The sequence below is a fragment of the Phodopus roborovskii genome, unplaced genomic scaffold (genome assembly GCF_943737965.1).
Source record: "Phodopus roborovskii unplaced genomic scaffold, PHOROB, whole genome shotgun sequence".
In the NCBI taxonomy this organism is placed as follows: domain Eukaryota; kingdom Metazoa; phylum Chordata; class Mammalia; order Rodentia; family Cricetidae; genus Phodopus; species Phodopus roborovskii.
In genome coordinates this window covers 1,103,922-1,131,638 of record NW_026126691.1, presented here as the reverse complement: position 1 = coordinate 1,131,638, position 27,717 = coordinate 1,103,922, and the positions used below count along the sequence as shown (strand labels likewise).

Sequence of the window (27,717 nt, the reverse complement as noted above, 5' to 3'; positions counted from 1 at the left end):
AAAGAAGACATTTAATTGGGGGCACCTTACAGTTTCAGAGGTTTAGTCAGTTACATCATGGTGCTACATGGTAACAAACAGAGTACTGGAGTAATGGAAAGTCATACATCTTGATCCACTGGTAACAGGAAGTGAACTGTCTACCACACTGAGCATAGCTTGATCACCTCTATACTGACACACTTCCAACAACAAAGCCATACCTACTCCAAAAATATCACACTTTCTAATAGTGTCATTTCCTTTGCAGGTCATTTTCTTTCGAACTACCACAGATGTTTTGCCTTCCATCTCTTACTAGCCATGAGCTCCCTTCTCTTCCTCACTGTAGGTGTCCCTCTGCAAACCAAGGACAGTCTCCTACATCACACAGTGCAACTTAGTACACTGGCACTGATCAAAGGTCGGTATCCAAGGGGACAGAGGGGCACAAGTTCTGGTGGCATGTGTTCATTTTCTAGATATCCATTAAGTGGCTGTGGGGAACATTGAGAATTAGTAGATCTTTCCACCACATCTTCCCAGAATATCTGTTAGAGAGAATTCCTGTAGCAAATGGCCAACACAAGCCTGATAGCTGTGAACATCTTACCCACCATGTGTCTGATATGCTTGCTACATAAGTTCAGACCTGAAGACATGGTCGCCTTCCATTGGCCTGTCTGCTTAACCACCCTGACTCCTTCCATATTTGCTGGATGTGTGCATGTTACTGTTTGATGGACTCAGACACAGCTGGATTTCTGAAGCTGTAATTAGCTTCAGATACATCTGCTAACAATGCCATGTGTCAATTCTTCCCATTTCTTCTCTGACCAGCAGGAAGTGGCCCAGACCCAGTCAAGTTTCTTCTAGACAGTCCCTGAAAGTCTTTTTCTACATCACATGACAGACTTTCAAAGTGACATTTGGAGGACGCAGATGACCCCAGGGGTTTAAACACTGTTTCTTCTTTGCATTTCAGCTTCCATGTTCCTGGATCCAAGCTCAGATAATTTTTAAGGTCTTTAAGGGACAAGACATTAAGTGTAGAAACCTCACTATAGAGAGATGGAGCCCAGAATAGCAGGACAGCCAGGCTGCTCCCTGGCAATGAGAAAACCCAGATACCTTGGGATAACTCAGGACCAACTCCCCCCAGCTGCTTTCTGAGGTACAGATAGTCCTTTGGGCTCAATCCCCATACAAGCTCAACATTGATGGTCTGTCCCCAAAGCCAGCATTTCCAAGATAGAGATTCTGAAGGTGTCTTCATCATTTGTGTGATTCTGGTTTTAGCTTCCCTTACCACATTTCTCACCTAGAAAGTTCCAATGGTGACAGCGTGCAGCTCACAGCTTAGGGTGAGGCTTTATGAGTTAATAAAGAAACAAGATATGAATCAGAATATAGATCAACAATCAATACATTTCCATAGCAACTGAATCACTGTTAACACTCTTCAAGCTCCAGGTGATACTTAACCTCCTTGAATGCAGGAACATATGTCTATTCCCTTCTGTGTCCCTAGCACCCAGGACAGTCTCATATATTCCCAGGATTAGATTTAAATGTATGAGGGGTGAATGGATAGACAAGCCAAAACAATTCCATAGCAAATAGATGCTGAACTGTTTACACAAGCATTTCCAGGCTGAGGAAGCCTTAAGAAGCTCTCCTCCATGGAGTGCCAAGAAGAGGATAGCAACTAGTTGCTGGATACACAAGGAGGAACTGAGCATTGTGTGATGAACAAGGAGGAATGAATGCTGTCTCAAAGTAAAGATGGAGTCTTTCCCAGGGGAAAAAAGGGTAAGAGATGGAGTGTGATCCACATGTCATTACCAGCTTTAAAGCAACTTCCCCATGATAGAGAAAGAAGTAGTAAGCTCCCAGCAGGCCCTGTTAAGAAAACCATAGCAATAGCTAACTCTAATGCTCCCAGTGGGCTAGTGGACCATCCTCTCCTATCTGGGAGCCTTTAACTCCCTAACAGTCTTGCTCATGGCAGCAAAGCCACCACCACGCCACCTTGGTCTCAATCCAGCAAGCAGGCAACACCCCTGCATCTTCCATGGCATCTCACAGGCCAGGCTGGGCCATGGTAGGAGCACCACAGGGATCTGTCCTCCCTGAGGGACCACTGCGATGAAGGAAGTAAAGGAGCAAAGCAAGTCCGAAGCTGGCATTGCTGATGTCTTTTCTCACAGTGCTGTGCTCCCTCCTCCAGGACCACGACTCTGACATAACAACTCTATAATGGAACTGACTCTGATCCCAGATTCAGAATCTGTATGTATTAACCTGCCAGTGCTTCAGGGCCTCTGTTGCCAAGTGATATGCAACACGTGACATGTAACAGTCACTGCCCTCCCAGGATCTTGAAGAGGAAGAAGGAGCCTGTTTAGCTGAAAAAAAAAAAAAGACAAATTCTAACCATCACTTATGATTTTAGATGTGGTATTTTAATCTCTTTTGAAATGCCAAATAATATTAAAGGAGGACATGCTATTTTTATGGCGAATCAGAAAGGGTCACAAACTAATGACAGGTTGAGAACACTGCCTGGAGGTTCTTGCCCCTGCTATGTGTATGAATTCCTGTTCTATTTATAGCTGACATTAGTCGCTCTGTTCCTAAACAGTTACACATAGAAACACCACCACCCAGAACTGAAAGATGCATGCAATACTTGAGGCTGCCTTCCTCTCGGAGATCTTGGACATTCTGAACACAGCTCTTGTTGTTTCTCAGCAATAGTTGATAGAAGCTGATCAGAAGAACATGCCAGAAACCTATTCCCTGACTCTTTTTCGTCTGTACCCACAAACCCTCCTATTTGACCCATTCTAGCTTCAGATCCCAGCCTCCTGTTCCCCTAAGCTGGAGATAACAGTAGCATGGCTCCCTATAGCCACACACATTTGTCAGCATGATTGGGTGAGGCTTAGCAGAAAAGCAATTTCTTACTTGGAAAATCATTTATCATGGACAGTCTGTCGAAAACAATCTCACTGCAAACCCTTCCCTGGGATAAAAGAACTGACAACTTGCACTAAGTATTCTATAGCACGGCTAAGGGGAGTCATTCATCTTTCACTTGGCCAGCCCAAGACTGGACGGTTCAGCGTAGAAGAGGAATGAGTCATAGCTTCTCAAGGGACTTCAGGAGAAACGTGAGGGGCTCCAGGGACCATCCCATATGCCAATGAGAGACAAGCTGTGTGCTTCATTTTACTCACAGCCTGAGTCCAGAAGTTGAATGGCACAAGTCACAAGTGGGATGGAGAAGGTGCATCTTCCTCAGTCTCCTTTGGCACTTTCTGTTTAGCTTAAAAGCCAGACTTCTCCTTCTTAGGGTGTAATTATGGAAAGGCTTATTGTTTTTTCATAACTCAACTTCCCATTTCCTGGGGCGTTATTTCCTTTGGCAGACCATAGAATGTCATTTATAGTACATTAGATAATTACTATGTGTGTGCTGTTTCCACTGACGTCAACATTCTAGAAACAGTCAGAATGCCAGAAGGTCCACGGAAACTAGAAGAAGCAGAGAGATTTCTCTGCCTTTTGTGGGGAGAGAATTAGTTACAAATTGAAAAAGAGTAATAGATCTCACTCATTATTGAATGTCTGCCTAAGCCCAGGTTCTGGTTTGTGGGTTCAGTAAGTTATAGAAGATACTTGTGGACTCAATGGTTCTGTGGTTTTAAAATGTTGGCATTGGGCAGGGACTTGGAAGAAGCTGTGAGATGCAAACAATGACATAAAGATGTATTGCCTTAGGACCAAATTAAAACAAAGTGTCCTTCATTGATGTGTAGAACCACATCACACATTACCATGCAATTAATTGGTCTAGATAATAAAAGGCTGGAGTCAGATATAAAGGGAAATGCTGAGAGATCAGAGAGAGGGAGCAAACCACAGCACACCTTACTTCCTAAGCATCTCAGCAGGGAAAAATGCAATTTCCTGTTTCTGTCCAGCAAGGTTGCTTTCTGCCTGTATATATAGACCTCCAGACTGCTATAGTTAGCTAGTGGCAAGCTCCATTCTCTTACACCCAGACAGGGTTTAGTTGTGTAAGAAAGATATCACCACAATATAATTACAGCCTAAGCCACATGTAGAGACTAAAGGTAAAAGCTTGAGTTCAAATCTTACTTGTGCCTCTTGCTGACATTTTAAAATTTCACATTATTCTAACCTCTTTGTGCTTCAGTTTCCTCATCTGTGGAATATAAATGATACTTGTATTTATTTCCCAGGCTGTCACAGGGCTAAAAGAAGAAAATATTTACAGTGGGCTCTTAGGACAGAGCATGCCACAAAGAAGGCATTTCATTAAGATTTCAGAAAGTTCTCTGCCAATGATGACAGAGGGACATACTATTTTTGCCAACTCGTCAACAGTCTCTAGAACTGATGTAAAAAGTGCCCAAGAGATCAGTGGAGAAGGAATGAAATAGAAAGATCAGAATTGCAAGAATAATTAGCAGGGCTCTCAGAAAAACTATGTGTAACAGCAAGACACTAGGAACAATACAGTCAAAAACCAGCAGAGTCTTTGAACTGCTAGGAAGCTGGTCAGGGTCTCCAAATGACTCTGTGTGACAGATTTCTTCCCCCACCCCTTACCCACACCAAGTTTATTCTATGCTGAACAAAATTCTTTAAAAAGTTTTTTTTTCTTTTTTGAAAGGATGGTATGAGGATTCGTTATGCTGGCCTGCCCCTGTCATCTGGCAGAATGCACTCAGGCAGTACTCTGATCAGCCCAGGGTTCCATGAGTACTAGTGTGCAGGCAGGTGTAAAGAACCCCTTTAAAAGACAGACCCCCACCCACTTATGCTCTCTTTTATTTTCTCTTCTCTCTTGCTCTTTGCTTTATTTGCTCTATTTTCAGCTCTTCTCTCTCTCTCTCTTTCCCTCCTCTCCTCTTCTCTTTTGTTTCTGGTGTCTCTATGTCTCTTCCCTTCCCCCCCCCACACTCTGTCTAAATAAACTCCTCATTCAAGCTTTATCTGCCTGACGTATTCCCTCTGCCTTGGTCACCTTCACCTGCTATGGAACCTGCTATGCTCTCCCATGTGGTCCCTTACCTTGGGACCCCCACCCACTCGGGACCACCACCCCTTCTCCAGCTTTAACCTATAACTGTAACAAAAGAACAACAGATGGGTATTGAGAAAGGGTTTCACGGTGTAGCCCTGGCTGTCCCAGAACTAGCTCTGTACAGAAGGCTGGCCTTGAAATCACTAGATATCCACCTGCCTCTGCCTTCCATGTGCTGGGATTAAAGCTGTGCTTGCCACCACCACCTGGCTTTCAGCTTATTTTTAACTTTGTGCATAGGTGTATAGGTGTTATAGATATATGCACAGGCGTGCAGACACTCATGGAAGCCAGAAGAGGGCATCAGATGCCCTAGAGCTGGAGGAGAAGTAGTTTTGAGCCACCCACCAAAGGTGATAAAAAAGGAACTCAGATCTTTTGCAAAATTATTACATATTCTTAATCACTGAGCCATCTCTCTATCCCCAAGAGTTATTTAATAAATATGGGAAGAATACCAACTTGTTGACATGCAAAGCCATTCGATTGCCCAAGTATCATCTCATTTAATAACTCTCTCCTATTTTGCAATCCCATCTCCAGAGGTCAGAAATCCCACCTAAGACTCTTTGTCCATGACACATTCATTTCCTTTACTATTATACATGTGACTACAATACCCAACTCTCAAAATCTTCATGAACTTTGGGACAACCCTGAGTAGAGTGTGGCTCTCAGCATTCTACACAAAGACCCAAATGCTTGAACTAAGAGATGCACAACTCACTGTGAAATGACATCACTGGGATTTAGTGGGTGCTCTTTGGAAAGTGTGACTGTAAGTCATAACTAGGGATGAATATGTAAACCGCACAGGTAATATAAATAACCATATATTCGTCCAAAGAAAGAGGCTTGTGGCCAAGAGCTTTGTGTTTTACAGTGACTAAGGCTATGTTCTGGAAGGAAGTTGAGCAGCAATAATAATCATGGGCAATATGGAAAGTAAACAGAGGGGGCAACCCATCAAGGATGGGCAATATAAATGGTTATATCAGTGTAGCTTTGGGGTTCCTCAGCCAGCACTGTCTCTCTCATCACCTTCAACTGAACCATACAATAAACACTAACATTTAATTGCTTAATTAACCATGATTTGCTATGAGAACTCATTACAAAGAATATGATAAATTCCAACCCACGAGCCACAGGTAGTTAAGAAGAGACTGACATACATGCCCCCCTCCAAAGAAGGGGAAATAGGCAAGATTCCCTGAGTAAATTTGAAGTGTGGGGGGAAGGGGAGGGTAGTAGGAGTATGTGGATGGGAGGGGAGAAGGGGTGGAAGGAGAACATGAGTGATGTGAAGGTTGAGTTGAGGAAAGAGCAGAGAGAGAGAGCAAGGAGAGAAATAGAGGGAGTCATTATGGGGTTAATGAGAAACCTAGCACTGGGGAAATTCCCAGGAATCCACAAGGATGACCTCAAAGAAGAATCTAAACAATAGTGGAGAGTATACCTTAACTGCCTTTCCCTTATAATCAGACTGATGACTACCTTAAATGCCATCATAGAGCCTTCATCCAGTGGTTGACACAAGCAGATGTAGAGATCCACAGCTAAGAACTGGACCAAATTCCTGGAGTTCAGTTATACAGAGAGAGGAGTGATAATATGAGCAAAGAGATCAAGACTATGACGAGGAAACCTACAGAAACAGCTGACCCAAGCAAGTGGGAGCTCACCGAATCTAGACTGTTATGAGCAGTTTTTCCCTGCCGGTCTGAACCCACCACCAAACCAGCCCCAAATAACACACAGAGATGCTGTATTAGATATAAAGCTTTTGGCCAGTTACTAATTTCTTATTGGCTAGATCTGTCTTAAATATTAACTCATTTCTATTAATCTAAGTACTTCCACTCAGTCGTATTTTACCAGAGAGAGGGGCTGGCATTCTTCTCTCTCCGTCCTCTATCTTGAATCTCCTCCCTACTACTTCCTCTCTCCTCCTAGTGTTCTAGTCCCACCTATTTTGCTTTCCTGTTGGCCAACAGTGCTTTATTCATTAACCAATAAGAGAAACATATTTACAGAATGGCATCTCCCATCATCTCCTCTTTTCTGTCTAAAATAAAAACAATGGTATTAACCTTAACATAGCAAAATATATTACACAGTTAATAACATTTAGTAAGATTTTTAAAAAAATATTCTATCATCTATCCTATCTTTGTGAGTCTAAAGTCTTATATGTAATTTATCTTTAATCTTAACTAAGGAAAACTATAACCATAACTATCTGTCCTCAACTCCATCAAAGACCACAGAAGGATGAAATATAAACTCTAGAAATGACAGAGACAACTCACTGCCTGATCAGTCACTTATCTTAAATATTAACCCTTACTATTAATCTAAGTATTTCCATGTCATCTTATCTTATGACATGGAAATACTTAGATTAATAGTAAGGGTTAATATTTAAGATAGGACCAGCCAATAAGTAATGCTAGTAACAGGCCAACAGCTTTATATACAATGAGCATCTCTGTGTGTCATTTGGGGCTGGTACAATGATGGAACCAGACCAGCAGAGAAAAACTTACTCTTAACAAAATGGCGCCATCAACATGGCTAATAAGAACTTCCACTTAAAACTTAAGAAAAGGTTAAGAAAGGGTTTTAGAAACAAAAGAACAAAGACAAGTGAGACTTCTTGGCAGCAGCATTTTTCTCGGCTGGGATCTGCTTTGCTAGAGACAGAGACTTGCCTATCTCCTTTAAGGGAGGTTTCCTGACTCAGCATAAGTTGGAAAAAAGAAAAACAGAAGGCTTTTAAAGAGCTCTGCTAACAACTAAATGGTGTGTATGAAAGCTGGCAATGGCAGTGACCACATTTCCAAGCCAACAACATGCTGCTGGATGGCAACTAGACCATAGCAGTGAGCATAGCTCTCAGTTCTGGCAGTAAAGGTACCCACCACCGCTTAAAATAGCTATGGCTTTCATTTTAGCAATGTTGTTGTTTACTAGATGACTTGTGGCCAGAAAAAGATAAAGATTTATTGTAAAAGCAGATTCAGATTAAGAAAAACTTCAAAAGGTTTACATGTGTTTTAAAATATAAGTAGGCTTGGGAGAGAAAAAGAAACAGGATAAAATGGTTTTAAAAAGAAAGAGAGTAGCTGGTTGTGGTGGCATATGCCTTTAATTCCAGCACTCGAGAGATGGAGGCAAGCAGATCTCTCTGATTTCAAAGTAAACCTGGTATACAGAGTTAATTCCAGGCTAGATAAAAGTTACACAGAGAAACCCTGGCTCAAAAAATAGAAGTAGAAGAAATAGATGGAAAGCACAGAGAGAATCTGGATACTGAATGGTATTATATTGTCTTTGTATTGTTTGACTGCTGAGGAAATAACAACAACTGTTAAAAGAAATGCTGCTGGATTAATTCAATTTATGCATTATAAATTGACTTCAAAATTTAAATCTAAGGACAGGTTACTGGGGAAAAGGATTTCTATTTTTGTTTCCACAGAAAATAAAAAGCTATGGATTCCTTCCAGACTAACATGGTTTGATCAAGTCAGACCCCCTGAAAAAGCATTCCAGGTGATCCAACATTCAAAACAGTTGGGACAAGGCAGCCTTACAGACTACTGCCAGGATTTCTACCTTTTCTTAGGATTTCCATACCAGCAGGAAGCAGTTTGAAAAGAACAACGTTCAAATTCCCAAATATTGTTTATAAATGTTTGTCTTCATTTAAATGGGTTGGTTATAAATGGTTCATGACCACAAACAATCTCTTTAAAGTTAAAAAGGGGATTGTGGAATAGATATGTATACTTGGTTTTGGAATGAATTTTTATTTATTGATACAAATGTAAGGTCAATTTTATGATATGTATATTTCTCCTCTTGTTTAGGTATTATGTTTATATAGCTCATTTAAGAATATAAGGTGTAATTTAGTACATATTTTACATAGTTAGCTATAACAGTCAAAACAAGTTAGTTAGGATTTCTAGATATACAGAGATGTATTTAAGATGGATAGGCATTCTTCAAACCTTTCAAAGGCCTACAGAATATGGCATTTAAAACATTTTAGGGTTTTTCTTAACAGTGAGACACAACTTCTCCTGGCAACACACCTGAGTCAGAAAGGAAGATGGACCTTGAAGAAATGCGTTATGGAGTTTGCTTTCACTATGGCAAGACTAGCCATTTGAGCAAGATACTGCTCTTGTACAGACTGTTTTACTTTATGCTGTATAAACTGGACATGCAGGACCCATAGGAAAGTAACTGCTGATACAAGATGGATATAGCTACAGGGTTCCTGATTCATGGAAGAGTCTGCCAGATAGTCTACAGGATACAGAGAAAAGTGACTGACAAATTGCCAATACAGGTGGACAGTTTAACATTTCCTGCTTTGCTAAGGAGTCTGCCAGACACACTATGGCTTATAGGCTAAAATTGGAACAATATAGAAGAACTTCAGGTGACTGACCAGGCAAGATGTCTCTGCCAATTCTAGAGTTTATATATATATTTATATATTATCCTTCTGTGGTCTTTGAAGGAGTTGAAGACAGATAGTTTTGGTTATAGTTTTCCTTAGTTAAGATTAAAGATAAGTTATATATAAGACTTTAGATTCACTAAGATAGGATAGATGATAAAATATTTAAATCTTGCTAATGGTAATGGACTAAACATTGTTGACTGTGGTTCTTATCTGATACTGTTGTGTGGTATATTTTGCTATTCTAAGGTTAAAACCCTTCTTTTCATTTTAGACAGAAAAGAGGAAATAATGGGAGATATTATTCTGTAAATATGATTCTCTTATTGGTTAATGAAGAAAGCACTGGCCAATAGGAAAGCAAGAAAGGCGGAACTAGGAGAAAAGGGGGAGAGAGGAAGTAGTAGGGAAGGAGTCAACATGGAGAGACTTGAGAGCACAGAGGTTGGTGCCCTCTCTCTGGTAAGATGAGATAATGTGGAAATACTTAGATTAATAGAAATGGGTTAATATTTAAGACAGAACTAGCCAATAAGTACTGCTAGTAATAGGCCAACAGCTTTATATAAAATAGAGCGTCTCTGTGTGTTATTTGGGTCTGGCACAGTGGTGGGAGCAGACTGGCAAGAAAAATCTACTCTAACAAGACTGGCAGCTGTGGAACCTTCATAAGACTGAAGTAGGCTCTGTGAATGTGGGTAACTGTTGGGGGACTTGGGCAGTTTATGGAGCTGCTGGCAGTGGAATCAGTAATTATCCCTAGTGCACGAACTGGCTTTTGGGAACCCACTCCCTATGGAGGGGGATCCCTTGTTCAGCTAGATGGGGAGGGGCTTGGTCCTACCCCAAATGATGTGACAGACTTTGATGATTCCCCATGGGAGACCTCACTCTTTCTGAGGAGTGGATGGGATGGGGAGGTGGGGAAAGTAGAGGATGGCAGGGAGAGGGAACTGCGATTGGTATGTAAGATTGTTTTAAAAATTAAAGAGAGAAGAGTGGTTTAAAAGCAGATAGAAGCCTATCCTTTCTTTTACTAGTGCCAATGGCTTCTTTAGAGTGGCAAAGTATGGGTTACCTGCTTCCTAAAGTTGGCGCGGCATTGCTTTTTTTCTAGATGAGAATGAGCGTATGGATCTGTTTATCCTAGAGTTATCTCGATTTGTTGACTCAGTTAAAAATCAGAAAATCAGTCCTCTCTCTTTCTCCTGCTTGCTCACTCGCTCACTGACTCTTTTTTTTTTTTTTTTTTTAAGAGACTGGCACACTGGCTCCCAGGGTCCAGCGTTGCTGGGAACCACTCAGCTCCTGCTTGTTTGGCTCAAGTTCAGGGGAAACCCGCCCATTCCAGCAAGAGAAGGATCCTGATGCAGAAACACCTAGGATGCAACCAGCAGTGAATGTTCCATCTTCAGGAAATGTATTTGGTTTGCTGCTACTCAGGATGAAGCAGATGACTTCATTTTGCAATCAGTACCAAAGAAGGGAACAATGAGCAACTCAGTCCACCATACCCAGGTGGTGGACAAGTCACCAAATCTGGGCTCTTCTTTAGGACCTCCAGATGGAGAATATGTGTTTATTTCCTCCATTATTTTGCTTACACTATTCAAGTTCTGTAGTACCCATGAAATGGCACATTGCTGCCTGTTACCATTTACCTATGTGACTGGGAAAAACATATTTGGCGGATACATCTTAAATTGAACAAGCGTTGGAGTGAGCCTTCTCTAGTTAATCTGAGATCTGTTTCCACTGAATAAACTGAGCATAAACATGAAAAGTCACAGCCTGGGGGTGAATGTGGGACCATGCTTTTTCCCTTTACTCTGACTTCAATCTCTCAGCAAGACTAATGAGACAGCTTTCCAATTATTTTTCTTACCTTTTCACATCTCACTATACTCTACTTTTCAAATCCCATCTGAAATGACTATCCTTTTTTAATTTGTTATTTTTTTTTTAGTTTTTTGAGACAGGGTTTCATTGTTTTGATTTCGAGCCTCTCCTTGGACTCCAGCTCACAGAGATCTGCCTGCCTCTGCCTCCCGAGTGCTGGGACTAAAGGCATGCACCACCAACACCAAGCTTAGAATGACTATCTTATAACAGCTTTATTGAGTTATAATCCATGTACCATACAATCCATGTATTGGTTTTAGTTCAAGTTTTGTGTGTACATAGGCTTTTAGTGCTGTCATGTAAAGACTTGGGTGGAAAGATTATTTCAGGAATGTTCTGGGGCATTTATGCCATCCCAGTAGCAACACATGGGGATTTCAATTTTCCCACATTCTTGCTGGCGCTCATTCTGACCTTTTCTGGTGTAGGCTTCCTAGTAAAGACCTGCATTTCACTAATGACTAGAATTGTATGTGTCTGGCTGATTTCCCTTCATACTCTTCTTGGCCATGTGTATCCTCTTTGGAAAAAGAACTATTAGTTGGTTCTCTCCATTTTTAAATCAGGTTCTCTTTCACTACTGAGAAATAAAAGCTCTTTATATAGCACAGATATAAGTTCATCATCAAATACATGTTCTGCAAACATTTTTTTCCAATTACACAGGTTGCATTGTTTTCCTCACAGCATCCTTTGACACACAAAAGCTTTCAGTTACTGATGACTTCTTGTCCTTGTTGCTTCTGCTTATGGTTTTATGTTCAAGGATTCGTTGTAAAATCCAGTGTCACAAAGGCCCTAACATGGGTAACACATTTGTTCTTCTAGGGCAACTCTTGTCTCCTTTGAGTTAATTTTGTTATGGTATAAGGTAAGGGTCTGAATTTATTCTTTTAAGTATGGACAAGAAAGTTATCCCAGTCCTACTCATTAACAGGCTGCTCCACCACACTGAAGTTCTTGTTAAAAACTTACCTGTCTACAGAAATATGGGTTCATGTCTGAATCCTTACTCAAAGGAAGCTCTAATGTTTGTCTTTAGTTTCTGGAAGGATATCTCCAAGACTTGGTACTGACAAAAGTGTCTTTACCTCGGTAGGGTGTTGGGCCAACCACATAGCCATGGTTTGATTCTGGAAGTGGGCTGAACACACTGGAATGTTTAACTGTGTTTGGGGGGAGCAGGTGGAGACTGAGATTAGCTAGTAATAGGCATAGACACTCAGATTTACATTATCAAGCCCAGCAAAATCAAACTGTGAAGCTGAGTTGGACTCCTTGATTGTATATGATTGTATATGTCACATGTGAATAAGGGAAGCATGTGTGGAACCTTCTGAGACTCTGCCATGTGCATACCTTCCCTTGGCTAATATAATCTTGACTCTTTCCCTGTAATAGACTGTCATCATGAATATAACTAGTTTCATGAATTCTGGAATCTCTTATTATTAATTTTTAAAGTAGTTTGGGGCATGCCTTCCCTAGCTTGCAGTTGAGGTAAAAGCTGAGGATAGATGGGCTACACACCCTACTCTTGCTTCTCCATTAGGTAATCCTACCCAATGACTTTGGACCCAATGCTAGAATGCCTGTCTCTTTCCTCCAAAGGCTACAATACCTGTATCCCAGAAGGCACACTCACTTGCAAACTCTAAGCTAGTTTCTCAAGTGAGTTGTAAGTCAATCCATGGTCAGAAATGTTTTACACCACAAACCAGAACATGGTCTCTGGATCTATCTCTACAACTGAAGTGAAAGTAAATAAAATCATCCCATCTCCGAGATGGATCTGAATCTTACCTGGTCCAGGCTCCTATTGTGAACCAGCTGTATATTTTGAGATCTGTTGCTGTCAAGAGCCATGCTTTCAGGAGTCTGGTGGTGTCTACTATCCTGCAATTGATCATTGTACCACTGGCTAGCACATTTTGCTTTACTTCTTCGTTTTGGTGTCTTCATACTGTTCCCTACTAAGAACAGTTGAAAGCTTCAAAACAAAACTTTAAAAGACAATACTAGTAACACCTAGTGTCCTGAGCTACCTTTATGCTTACTCCTGTGCAGAGAGCTTTCTATGCATCATGTGATTTCCCCCACCCCATGAACTATTGTACAGTTGATATTATTTCTATCCCTCATCACCATAATCATATTTTACAAAGGAAAAAGCTTACATCTTGGAAAGGTTAACTAGTTTGTTCACAGATGTACAGTCATAAAGCAGGAGAACAGTTAAAGCAGTAAAGAGCTCAATCCTTCAGCTAACCCACTAGGCATCTTTTGCATCAATCTCATTTCTGCACTGGGCCTCCCAGCATAGCTCTTAGACCCTCAGCAGCAAGAGGCACTGAGAAACAATAGGAATATACAACACTACCCCTCTTGGTCCAAGGAGGAAGAGATTTGAAAACCATGAGCCAGGCTCCCTGACCTGCCAGCAATACAGCTCTCTCAGGCCTGTCTGTCACGGTTCCCTGCCCTCATCCCAGAAGACTCATCCTCTTCCAGAACACTGGTCACCCCTGCCTGCTTCCTGCTGCCTCTCTTTCCCCACACCAATTAAACTGTCACAGTTGGCTGGTTTGCAGACAGGTGAAGACAAGAAGGAATCTGGAAGGGGCAGGGAATTCAGGGAAGAGTGGCCCTTTCCCAGCCCTAGCTGCTCTTCTGTTTTCTGTCAAACTGGTCTGAAGCCTGGTAGATGAACCAGCAGGGTTCCCAAAGACTTCCCAAACCCAGCTCTTCCCCCACTAGGGTGGTCAGTGGGCCCAGCGAGATGGAGACATGACAGCTGTTTGTATCTGTTTGAGTCCACTGGTGCCTGGGTCCTGACATAGCACATGGGTCTCAGGTAACTTGACCAGCTGCTAATTCCTTGCACCCCCAAATCACAGCCAAAGGAGGATCTTTTTCTCTAATAACAGGTGGAAGCCCACAAACAGGAGAGAAGCAGAAAGCAAAGAACTCTCAGATCTGCCCAGCAACACACATCCTTTGCCATAGCTCTTTTTTCCCCCCTGTGGGGCCTAACATCATTGAAAAGCTTGGAAAACCATGGCCTCCTTTACTTTGTTTTATGAACACTTCCTGGTAATGGCCAAGATCCCAATGGATTAGGATACAAGAGAAAAGAGAATGACACTTGGCCTTGGTCTGAAGGAGGGACAGGGGTTCCCAGTTTATCACTTTTCAACCTTTAAGTTCAAAGGCTCTGTGTTCCTCCAGGATCCTTATGATAGAAAAACTGCAGTGAACTTGCAAAAGAACCAGGCTGACAGAGCAGAAGCCCTCAGTGCAGGATCCATGAACAAGTGTTATGGTCCTTGGCAAATAGATTTCTGTAGTATCTATCCAATTCCTACAGAAGGGTGTGCTTGACCCACAAAACATTGCACTCAGTCTACATGATAAGTGAAACACTATGCTCTCATGTGCTGCAGTGTGGACTGCTGCTCACACAGGCCTCCTTCAAAACAGTGTACTTGCATGCACATAGATGCACAGCCTCCTTTCCTACTTCCCCAGCCTCATCCATGTCTGATAACAGATTGTATTTGAAGGTCCTAGCAGTCTGTATGGCCTCCTGATACATGTCTCAATTATTGATGTAGCTCTTTACAGAACTTGCTTGATTATGCTATTATGGAGAAGGCAAGGCCCTTAATGCACTCCTGGCTCACTTCCTCCTGCTGTTAGAGGAAATGCACAGGTGTAGGCTCTTAATTACATCCATGTTCTTTTCATCCTTCTCTGCATCCTATCTCTGCAGTTCCTTGGGATATCAAGATCAACTGTATCCGAAAATGAGCTATGGGTTTTCTTTGCATTTTCTGGCATGGGGTGAGGGTGGAGGTACAGAAAGCCATCAGCTACTGTTTCATCATGATATGGGCTTAGAGCACAGGACAGAGTGTTCTAAGAAGGATAAGCTGGATGCAAATACTAAATGCCTTGTGTCCTGCCTACAGTTTCTTCCTGTGTGTGATGACACGTGAAGGAAGCTTGGGTATTTTCCATGCAGAATCCAGCTTGATGGAACAGCTCTATGGAAATTAGAGATGTCATAAGATTATCATCTTTTTTTCATAGTTCTGAAAATATCCTAGTCTTGGGTTCCATGTTCAAGCAAAGCCTGTTGCTACACTAACCCAAACTGCCAAGTTTCCATGCAAAACCCAAAAGTTCAGTGACTAAAGTGAAGCCTGCATTGGGTATCTGGGAAGAAAAGCCCAGACACACTTTTCATTGTTTTTGAAGGGATGACAGCTTAAGAATTGCTAGGAGATATCCGGCTGACTAAAAACTGTGGTCAGGGTTTATCTATGTCAATATGTATTTTCTATTTGTACTGTTACAAATTAAGCCAAGCTTCGTATAAAGTGCCCATTTAGCAAAATAAGTCAGAAAAGTGTCCAATAATCATTGACTTACATATTTAGTATTATCAAGTCTGTTCTGGTCAAGATAATCCACTAGCAGAACAAACAGATTTGGGCTTCTCATAAAGAATTTGACAATTGAAGGGGGTTGTGCTTGCTTCCATTTATGTCCTGGAAAATACTCCCTTGTGACTTAGCAACCATGTTTAAAAAGCTCTTGCAGTCCTTAAACAAACAGAGGAGTATGTTTATGGGGTTCTAAAGATGTTATTTTCAGAGATGACGTAGCTTTGGGGCTTTACAGTAAGTCATGGCTGATTTATTACTGTGGCATACAGTACTTGCTTAGGGAAAATTGGGAATTCAATTAAGCAGTGTTTGAAAACTTTTTATGAGAAATAAGCCATAGGCACACAGAGACCAAGGTTTCTTCACCTTTGGGGGGCTATGGAGGAGCAAGAGTTAACATTTTCCTGGCCCCTGAAGCAAAGCTAATTCAAGAAGAGAAAGAGAGAGCTCAGAGTGGAGGATGAAAACAAAACCTGGCCTGCCTCGGCATTTTGCTTAGCTTTCTGGGCACTTTGAAAGTTTTATGGCAGCAGCCAGTATTTTTAAATTGAAGATACAATTTGTAAGGCCAGTTTTCTCTCTTCCCTTTGGAGATTCACAAGATCTGACCACATGGGTCTATTTATGCTTGAAAACAATTGGCAGCAGTTAGGTCTTCTTTAGGAAACACCCAGGATCCCAGCATCTCATGTTTCTCATCATTTTTTAACTCTAATGGCTCCTAATCACAGTCTATAGGGGCTTTAACACACCTAATGAAGCCCTCTCATGACAGTGTTCACTTCTCATGACGGTTAATCTCAATTGTCAACTTGATGAGGTTTAGAACCACCTCTAGGCATGCTGTCAAGTGTTATCTAGATCATGTTAATTGAAGTAGGAAGTGGGACTGTTCCTTTGGTTGGGCCCCTGAACCATATAAAATGGAAAAAGCAGGCAAGCCCTTGTACCCACAGCTCTCTGTTTCTTGACTATGGATGTGATCTGGCTAACTGCTTCAAGCTCCTGCTGCTTCCCTGAATTGATGGACTGTACTATGAAATTGTGAGCTGAAATAAATCTGTTCTCACTTGAATAACTTTTTTCAGGGTATTTTATTGCAACGGGGTGGGGGTTGGAGATGAAGACATCCCTTAATCCAGGAAGAATCCTTTTCATATACAAGGATTAAAAAGCTTATGCTTGCCAAATGTCAGCAGAAATTGGGATTATTGGGTATCCTTAAAATTTCGTTTCTTACACAAAGCCACAGATTTTGAATGTTGGATTGCTGCAGTGTGTCATAAAGTCAAGTCCTAAGGCAAAGCTAGAAATGGAATACATAATTTGTCTTATCTGTTAAAACTATGACATTGGGGTGAGTATGACACAAGACACATGTCTCAGAGAATATTTGCTTAACCATAGAAATTTCTAGAAGGGTAGGAAGGACAGGGTGGAGAAAACATAGCCAACTTCTCCATTAAACATGGTAGGCACATACTTCTAAAAACCTATAGTATGTTCTAATAGTCATTTCCTTAAAATCAGATAGAAGAAATAACACCAAATATTATGTAATTAAAATACTGATAATTAATACAATTCAGATTGATCACACTTGGCTTATATCAAGGTAACTCAAATGTAACTTTTGATATTCTTTATGGAAAGGGGGTATCCAAAAGATATAGAGTCTAGGAGAATCACTAGGAGACATTGGACAATAACTGAAACAAACACCATGGATTGGAGGTGGGGGTCAGAGGACAACTTGTGGGAGTTGGTTCTCTCTTTCCACCTTGTACTTGTGGGAATCAAATTCAGGTCATCAAACTTGGTGACAAGCATCTTTACCTGTTGAGCCACTTCCCCAGCGTTCTCTTGTCTTTTGAAGAAGTCTCATGTAGCCTACCTAGGCTATTGTAGAACTCACTATGTAGCTGAGGCTGATCTTGAAACCCTCCTTCTTGCCTCTTCCTTCCAAGGACTGGGATTACAGACATATAGCACCATTGCCTAGATAAAGCCTTCTCAACCACTGCTCTTGCAGGCTGAATTCAAATCAGGGTTTTGCTTAATTCACTAAAAATAAAAATCACAAGGCTAATGTGCAGACCATAGTAAGAATCTCCTCTCAGGGATTATTGGAAGAGCTCTTGCTTCCTCAATTCAAAATCTCCCTGAGAGTCAAACATCCCATTGTGAGGAATTAGTCTTTCAGCCCATTAGCCTTCAGAAGTTAGTATTGGTGAAGTAGCAGTTGAGAATATATTGCTTGGTGAAATCTCTGTTAGTTTGTTTTGATCCTTTTGAAGCCTGAAATGCCTCACCCATAAAAATTACATACAATTTAAACATCATGGTGAGAAAATCATGGACTTACCCATGGTATTCAAAATTTCCCAATGCCAAACATGGTTGGCACTCATTACATTGATTGTTTTTCGAGTTTAAGGTCACAGACACATAGATCCCATCCTCTCTGATGCTATGATGAATCTGGTGGCTGAGGCCACCACGCTTTACTAGTCCTCAGCTAGATTTATACACTATTTCCCCTAATATATGAGCAAGTATACACACACACACACACACACACACACACACACACACACACACACACAAACACACACCTATGTCCCAATTCTTTGAACAATGATATATGTCTCAAAAAGTCCCCAGGGCATTCTTAACTGCAAAGGATTCTATTTTTAAATCACAAATGACTCATCACTGGTCAGGGTCTTACCAAAGTGATAATTTTTTAAGCTGTCAGGACATAGGACAAGGGGTAAAAGACAAGAGAGAGGTCATATGTTTTGCAGCTCATAAACCCCAAGATGAAGCTGTAACAGCTGCTGCCACCTAGTGCCACCCTGGCTGGCCATGCTGTCATAAGCACTGTCCTTCTGTTTGGATTACTACATTCTGAGCCAGTGTTTTCCTCCAGATGGCTACCACCTTGGCCTTCAGCTATCTTTGAATGCATGTCTGTTGTGACTTTGGGCACAGCACTATGGCCAAGATAGGGCTTGGGGAGAAGACTCAGAAGCTTGTGCTCTAAACTCAAGTTAATTACAGAAGACATGGGTAAGTCTGGAACCTAAAGGGGGATGTGTTCCTTTATTTGTCCTCAAAAAAAATCATCTCTTAAAAAAGTTGCCAAAGTGCTAAGAGTGTGCCAGATCATATATATCATTCCTATGAAATTCTGAGAGTGGTGAGAAAGGCAGAAAACAATCATTATCATTTTGAAGGGTGGAGTAAATATGGATTTATAGGCATAATTAGGAGATAGTATTTTCACAGGGAGAACAAACTAGCCATTGGGCACAGAGTTCTCAAAAAGTAATGCCTTGCAGATGCCAAACAGGCAAAGCCAATGGACCCAGCCTTGTCAATTTTCCACAGATGAATGCTTATGTCTCCATGACTCTGACATGGGGAAGGCAGAATAAACTGGCTACCAATGTTCTTTTTTCCGAGCTTAATATTTTCCACCTGGGATTATCTTTGCTTTCTCCTGGCCCAAAGTCTGTACTGAGATGAAAGTCCAAGTCTAGAGTTTGCACAAAAGGTCAATCATTGCTTTTCAGTAGGCAGTAAATCATAAGACATCTTTGTTCACAACTTACATTCAGTAGAAAGGACCCAAAAGATCAGGAAGAAAGGGGCATGAGCTTTCAGAGCTCTGATTTCAGACTATAACATTCTCTCTGCCTGCATTGGTGACCTTGAGCATTTGACTTAACCTTTAGTCACCTCCAGAAGGTACGAGAAACTCTGAGACAAATAAACTAAATCTAATATTATAAAACTGAAGATCAGATCTTGTGCCCTAAATCTACCCACGTGGAAGTAAAAACATGTAAAGAGTTGACTGTCTCCATTTCTCTGCATCTTCTCCAGTCAGGAAATCTCCCTTAAAGGAGCCGCTCAAGTCTTTGTCTCTAGCAAAACAGAGTCCAACCAAGAAAAATGCTGTTACTAAGAAGCCTTGCTTGTCTCTGTTCATTTGTTTCTAAAACCCTTTCTTAAGCTTTTGTTAAATTTTAAGTTCTTATTAGTCACATTGAAGGTGCCATTATGTTATGAGTAGATTTTCCCCTGCCAGTCTGGTCCCACAGCCACGCCAGCCTCAAATAACACACAGAGTCACTGTATTAGATATAATTCTGTTGGCCTGTTACTAGCATTTCTTATTCGCTAGCTCTGTCTTAAATATTAACCCATTTCTATTAATCTAAGTTTTTCCACGTGGTCTTATCTTACCGGAGAGAGGGCCCAAACCTCTGTTCTCTCCAGTCTCTACATCTTGACTCCTCCTCCTACTTCCTCAAATCCTCCTCGTCTCTTAGTCCTGCCTATCTTGCTTTCCTATTAGCCAACAGTGCTTTATTCGTTTACAGAATGGCATCTCCCAACATTCTCCACCTAACCTTTCTACCACATTTATCCGCAATTAAAGGGGGAACATCATATATTCCTTGTATAAAGAACTGGTTCAAGGAGTACCTAAGAATACCAAAACCATACACCTTCAAGTTGCTTATTAAAACAATGGAGAATTTATATATAACTTAGATATATACTTCCATGTACTTTGCATCATCTCTAGATTACATAAAATACTTAATACCATGTCAGTGTTGTACTAGTGGTAGCTGTTGTATAGGGAATAACAAAAAGCAAAATGTGCTTTTATATGTTCTGTAAAAATGGTGTTCCCCTTTCACACTATTTTCAATTCACAGTTTGTTAACTCTTCAGATACAGAGGGCTAACTTATTCCCAAGTTGTCTTTGCCATCAACCTAAAAGGTCTAGCTCATTCAGTTCTACTACTCCTAACAGAGTCCCTTGTATCTTTGAATAAACTGCCTGAGGTACACTCAATCTGTTGATACTTGCAGATAACATTTTGCATGGTTCCCATGCACAGTGAGGAATGAGTGGGGGCACAGAGACTATCTCAGCACTGTGGAAGGTAGAAGGAGGAAGCCTTAGAAACAGGCAACCCACTGTTATGTAACCAAAGAGACCCTCTGCCCTAAAGCCACCCACATGGAAGCAGACATATAAAGACGATGTCTTCTTTTGTTTGTATCCACTCTAGCTGTCTTTGTCCCCATGTTTATCCCCATTAATGAGATAATGGCAACATGAAAAACTTGATATAGAAAGGGTTGGGTTGGTGCTCCTTACACATCGCTGAATTTAAAGGTGCCATGAGAAACTAGATTCTGGAAAGGAAGGGAGACTCCCATTGGGAGCTATTTACAGCAGCTACCCTGAAGGCAGCCCCTCTCCCTCATCTCTTAGAGCCTCAGCTCCTCCACCATCTGACACTCTATTCTTTCAACAGCTGCTGGCTCTCCTGTTGTGTTCCCCTCACAGATGTGCAATGCTGTTCTGAACACCCTGCCCTTGAACTTTCCCTACCCATAATTTTCCAAACCAAAGCCTGGCAATAAAAATGTCACTGAGGGATGGTGGAAATTGTGGGGGAAGTATTTTTAAAAAGAGAAGAAGAAAGAGATGCTTTGCGCGCATGGTGATTTGTGTTGACTTCTTCAACAAAGGTTAAGTGCATGCCGTGCCTTCTCAAATAGAGCAAGAAGGTGGAATGCAAGAGCTAATTATTCTGAACACCACCTAGAATGACTCTGATCCATTAAAGGAAGTAAGAATTAAGATATGCCCAGGAACTTCCTCCATATGCCCTAGCTACCCAGATGGTACATAATAGTGAGAGGGAAAGCTACTACTGGTCACTCTTTCATTTAACAAGACAATCCATGACCTATGCTATCATTACGTCACTGCAAAGTGGTTGACAAATAGTTTGGGCACACTGAAGGCACAAGGTCAACACATGTGCATGATTGAGAACAAAAGTAATGTAACATTTTAAGACTTTTTTGCAAAACTTTTGGGGGTCAACTTTTCCTACACTCTGCTAACTTTCTATATATGTGAATTTCATGCAACAATGCAAAACTGTAAAAGAGTAAACCCAGTAACTCTGCAAAGGATGTATTCAATCAGAGTGCCAAATAATATGTATAGTAAAATAAGTGTACGAGGGGTGAGATCCCTTCCTTGGAAGGAATTCTCTGGATATGAAGAGCCTTAAGAAACAACCATCAACTTCCCTGTGACCATAGCAGCTGTTGGTGGATGATTGGTGACAGGACTCTCACAAGCACTATCCACTGTAGACTGGGCTCTCAGGATAAAAATGGGGATATGGAAGACAAAAGGTAGAAGTCAGAGGACTTGACAGAGCAAGGCAAAGCAGCTCCCAGTCCTACAACATCTGCACCAAGTTCTTTCTATAATTCTCCAATCCAGAAGTTCACTCCTTGACACTTGCAAGCCACAGCAGAGTGGGAGGAGTTGGAGCTTTAGAATGAGATCCTGTCTCCACGCCTCTACTATTTGTTAGCTATGTGGCTTGAGGCAAATTTTGGATTTCCAGATTTCTATCAGTAAAGTGAGAATGACAAAACTCCACCTAGGGTGTTAAAAGAATGGACTGAAATTATATGTGATGTGCTTAGCACTTTAATTCACATAAAGCACAACAATGGGGATCCAAATTCCCTCCAGTTTTTGTTATTTTTCAAGTGTGTGTGATGGGAGATGTCATTTTGTATATGTTTCTCATACTGGTTAATAATAAAGCACTGTTGGCCAATAGGAAAGGAAGATAGGAGGGACTAGGAGACAAGGAGGAAATAGGAAGGAGGAGTCAAGATGGAGAGTCTGGAAAAAGCAATATGCCGCCGGCTCCCCGGTAAGAGAAATACATAGATCAACAGAAATGGGTTAATACTTAAGACAGAGCTAGCCAATAAGAAACTAGTACCTGGCCAACAATATAATATCTAATACAGAGTCTCTGTGTATTATTTGGGGCTGGCGCAGCGGGACAAGACCAGGCGTCAGGCAGAAAAACCGTACTCGTTACGTGTGTGTGTGTGTGTGTGTGTGTGTGTGTGTGTGTGTGTGTGTGTGATTAATGTGCATATGTCTGGGAGGTGCATACATGCAGATGTATGTGCCCATGAATGTGGAAACCACAGGTTACAATAAGGTATGTTCCTTGGTTACTTTCCTTATTTACTGAGATAGAATTAGTCGTCACGCATGGTGCTCACAGATATGGCCAGGGGAGCTAGGGACCGACTATCTCATCTACCCCTTAGCACACATCTCCAGACACATGGAACCTTACTCAGTTTTACATCAGTCCTGGAAATTTGAACTCAGGACCGTATGCTTTTGTGGCAAGAATTTTACTGACTGAGTCATCTGTCTACCCCAGAATCTTCCCTTCAGAAGGAAAAATTTTCAGATGAAAAAGAGATCAGGATATCTATAAAGAAGAGTGGTGGCAGGTAAAATTGTAAAATAGCTAGCAGGTTAGGCTGAAGCAGTGGGTATCTGAATTATAATAATGGTGTCTGTTGTATTTTCAGAAATGATGGAAAAAAATCTGGTCAGTTTGTATTGCAAATTTACATATAATTATTTGTAACTATGCCTAATCATAAGTATTGTCACAGTATGGAAAATAGTTAAGACTTTCACATTGTAGCTGTGAAAGCGAATGACTGATTAAATGAATAAATATAAAGTGAACAAGTAAATGAAATTTATAAAGACCAAGAAGAGGGCTTAGGCAATGGAGCACTTGGATAGGATGCACTACAAAATCAGTACTGTGGTTCCCTCCTAATGTCCATCTCACTCAAATAGCAGGGCTCAAACCAGAAGCCAAGAGCAAAAGCTGGCAAAGCCAGCAGGCATCCCCAACTGTGCACCACCCATTTTGGTGCAGCTGGAGTCATTACAGAAGAGTTTAACAATGCATAACCTTTCTGCTTCACTCTGCTAACAGCAGGTGGTATGCCTTTCAGAAGTGAGGCTGCTTTGAAGTCGCCAGTGAGCAGGACCTGACCTTCATTTCCAGTATATGCAGCATTAAATATTCATAATCCATGTAACTGAAGTATAAGCATGAATCAAAGGAATAAATATCTCCCCACAAGTGAGTCATCCTTTCCCAGAATGCCTCTGGAAACAAAACTAATGCACAGAGCTTTGAGAGCTACTGTTTCTTCCAATTTTCCCTTAAAATTATGGGAGCAGTGGGGACTGCTGCTTTATGCCATTCATGGGTCCTTCCCATAGTGATGACATCATGAGGTTTCCCTACTATTTATCTATTCCAGGTCTGGTGACAAGGAGAGGAGTAGAGCAAGCAACAGTGACATTGACAATAATAGGGCAGTGAACGGCACAATTGACTTGATAGTGCCATTTAAAAAATTATTCAGTGTGTGAATATGTTTGTGTGTGTATGACATGTGTGTAAATATGGACATATATGTGCCACAGCACAGTGTAGGGTCAAAGGAAAATTCTCAGGAGTATGTTGTCACCTTCCATTATATTCAGAAAGAGTTTCTCTTGTCTGATGCTATGCTTGTCTGTATACCCTAGGTCAATTGGCCCATGTGCTTCTAGAGGATTCTCTTGTCTCTGCCTCCCATCTCACCATAGGAGTGCTAGTTTTACAGAACCACGCCACTAAATCCATCTTTTTAATGTGGGGCCCAAGAATCTAATTTCAGTTGTCAGGTTTATGTAGTGGATGCCTTTACTAGCTGAGATGTCTCTCTGACCCCTGGTTATATATTTTTAAGTCTTTGCTTTATAGAAATCAGGGTACATAGAAGAAAGAATACATAAAGATACCCAGGAGAGGTCAGAGTTAGGAGGTGGGAAATTTGGAGATCATGAACCTTTGAAGGATGGGATTGCAGGTCTCATGAAGGCATCCATATTATATCCATCCTAACTAAGTTTTGCTATAACACCCTTTTTGTTTGAGTCATCCCAGTGTCTTCCATTGGACCCATCTTTAGCGTGATTCTCTTTATGTGTTGGCTTCAGGACAATATTTCTTAGCTAGATGGTAATCACTGAAAATGACCCAAAAGATTCTTCCCATAGAGATCATGTGTGGAAAATGAAGATTCAAAAGAGGGGTTCTCAAACACATCCCTGAAGAAGACCCACTCAGGGATCTGTCTGTTTCTCATTAAGGACCAAAATTTGAGCAAAGATGTGTGGAAATACTGTAGTCAAGTAAATTTTGAAAGGTGAGGAAGATTGCCAATTGCCATACAATTACACCCACAAATTATTTAACTGAGTTGCCTTTCTGCTGACTTGTTGAGGTAGAATAAGCATCCACTTTGCTTGCCCACATGCAAAGTCTACCTCAGCCCCTCTGAGAACAGCTGGCTGAGACCACCCCTGGGACCAGTTTCATTTGCTGGGCTGCATCCTTTGCAGTTCACTTTTTAAATCTTTCAAATCTTTTCTATATGTGTGGTGTATGCACATGTGACACACATGCAAGCACAAATCAGAAAAGAATGTCATGTGCCCTGCTTTCTCACCCTCCAACTTACTCTTTTAAAGCAAGGTCTCTTACCAAGCCCGGAGCTAAGATGGCATCTGTCTCCATCTCCCAAAGCTCTAGAGATAAGGCACAGAGGACCATGCCCAGCTTTTCAGGAACGTTTTGGTAGCATGAGCTCAGGTCTTTATATTTGTTCAGTAGATGCTATTACCCATTGGGTCATCACCCCAACCCCACTTTGAACTTCCCAAAGGGCCAAATCTGGAAACCTTTGCATCTTGAGTTTCTGTAACTGGGTGATTTGTAATCTACCAAGTGGGTGAAGACAAGTCTAGCAAAGTGTAATGAGAGAATCAATTTTGCGAACCATCTCAGTTCAGAGAGCTCTGATTTATTTGTAGAGGGTTAACACTAATAAAAATTCACCTCAAGAATACCAGGTATATTTTCCCATGACAATGACTTGGTATAATTTTTAAGAGAAATTTAAGCTGCTTCCCAAGATGATCAGCCAAGCCATTTCTATTAAGTCAGTAATTGCTTTGAATGAAAAAGACAGCCTTCAAGAATTTGCCTTATACATTCTCATGCTCATTTTATTTGTAGTTTATATGTAGACAGAGTTTCATATCATCTCATTCACTAAACTGGATTAGAATTTGATTAATAGACTGCATTTGGTTTTCTGACTATGACCTTCTATACCAGTGGTTCTCAATCTTCCTAATGCTTCGACCCTTTAATGCAGTTCTTCATATTGTGGTGACCCCAACCATAAAATTTTCATTGATACCCCATTACTAATTTTAGCACTGCTATGAACTGTAATGTAAATATCTGATATGAAGATAGTCTTAAGTGATCCTTGTGAAAGTATTGTTTGACTCCAAAGGGGTACTGACCTTCAGAGGTTAACAACCATGTCTCTAGACTTATCATAAAGGTAACATCATAGATTTTACTTTAATTCATCTCCTTAAACTGAGCATGCCTGATTGATCTCACTGGAAAGATGGATTCTCTGTAAGTTGGAGTCTTAGGCTGTGGTCTCAGGGCCAGAAGAAGAGGTAGGACTGAAAAGTAGAGTCACATATGTAGTAACAGGTGTTTTGCTGAACAAAGTTTGTATAACAAAACCACACAGTTTGCTCAGTTTAGGAAGAGAGAAAAGCTGACACCATGCTAAGGCTTGGCCAGCCCCCTTGGAGAATGAAGACTATCTCATAGCAAAGATTACTGGCATTTTTGTCAGGGAAGGTGAAAAACAGAACTGAAGGTCAGCCTTGGTACAGACTCTGTGCATGACCATAAAAGAACCAGAATCACTAAGGGCTTCTAGCATCAGCTTCAGCAAGGCTTAGCAAAGTCAGGACTAACCCCAAGGACTGGAGACCGGCGAGGCATCAGTGAAGATTATCAATTTAGGAGAATAGAATGATTCGCCATCTACTCCCAAGGAAAACCGAACTCTATAGAGCCTTAGATTGTCTCCTAGTAGACACAATTTAAAAAAGTACACCATACAAATCTATTTACCAGCAACATTTTATTTCCATAGCATACAAAGGTGCAGAAAGGGGGACAAAGGAAGGCAAGGCATGGCTGAGACATCTGTCCTTTTAGCAGATGTCCATACTCACCATCACATAAGTATGTGCTCTCTCTGGGGCATACATACTATAAGTCTGAACCTCTTTCCCAAGCCCCAGCATAGGGGCTTGGTAGGGGATTGCACCCCATGACTCATGGAGAGAGATTGGAGGGAAATGACCAAAGACTTGAGAGTTCCAGTTCACTTCAAATGTGGTCCAGAATCTCTGGGTAAATATGAAAAGGATCTTACCTTCACACACAAGACAATTGGAGTCTTCCAGGATGAATTATGTTCTTCCTGTTCTTAACTGGGGATTGCAGATGAAGAAAAAAATGCACAGTCTTGTCCCCTGAAGATATCTAGAGGACTCATGCCTCAAGACAGTTGAGGGAGCAGCCTTGAGTCTGAGGTGAGCTAAGTAATTTCTGAAGCCTCATGCTTGGCAGATTCCAGACATGAATGAGTAGACATGTTTCTTCTATTTTCATTGATTGTGACAGTTTGGCCTCCAGAACCAAATATACAAAATCCTCTGGCTGGTGATCAGATAACTCTGGATGATTCAGGATTTAGGAGTGCATGACATTGCCACCATACCATGCCACAGGAAAAAGAGCATTAAGCTTAGAATCAAGGCATAAGAGTCTGATCAAACAGGAATATAAGGCAGTTGTCCTAGGATCAAAGTCTAGGATCCTCCCAGGATTAGTATTAGAGGAATGGAAAACATTCTCAAAGTGATAATGAGGATGGCAAGTTAGAGGGCACTTCT

General features: G+C 41.2%; 1 protein-coding gene across 24 annotated transcripts in view; it reads right to left on the bottom strand.

Annotated features, from left to right (window-relative positions):
• Kcnma1 (potassium calcium-activated channel subfamily M alpha 1) overlaps positions 1 to 27,717 on the bottom strand; it is a 707,058-nt gene that overhangs the window by 324,263 nt on the left and 355,078 nt on the right. The gene's annotated exons all lie outside the window — the stretch shown is intronic.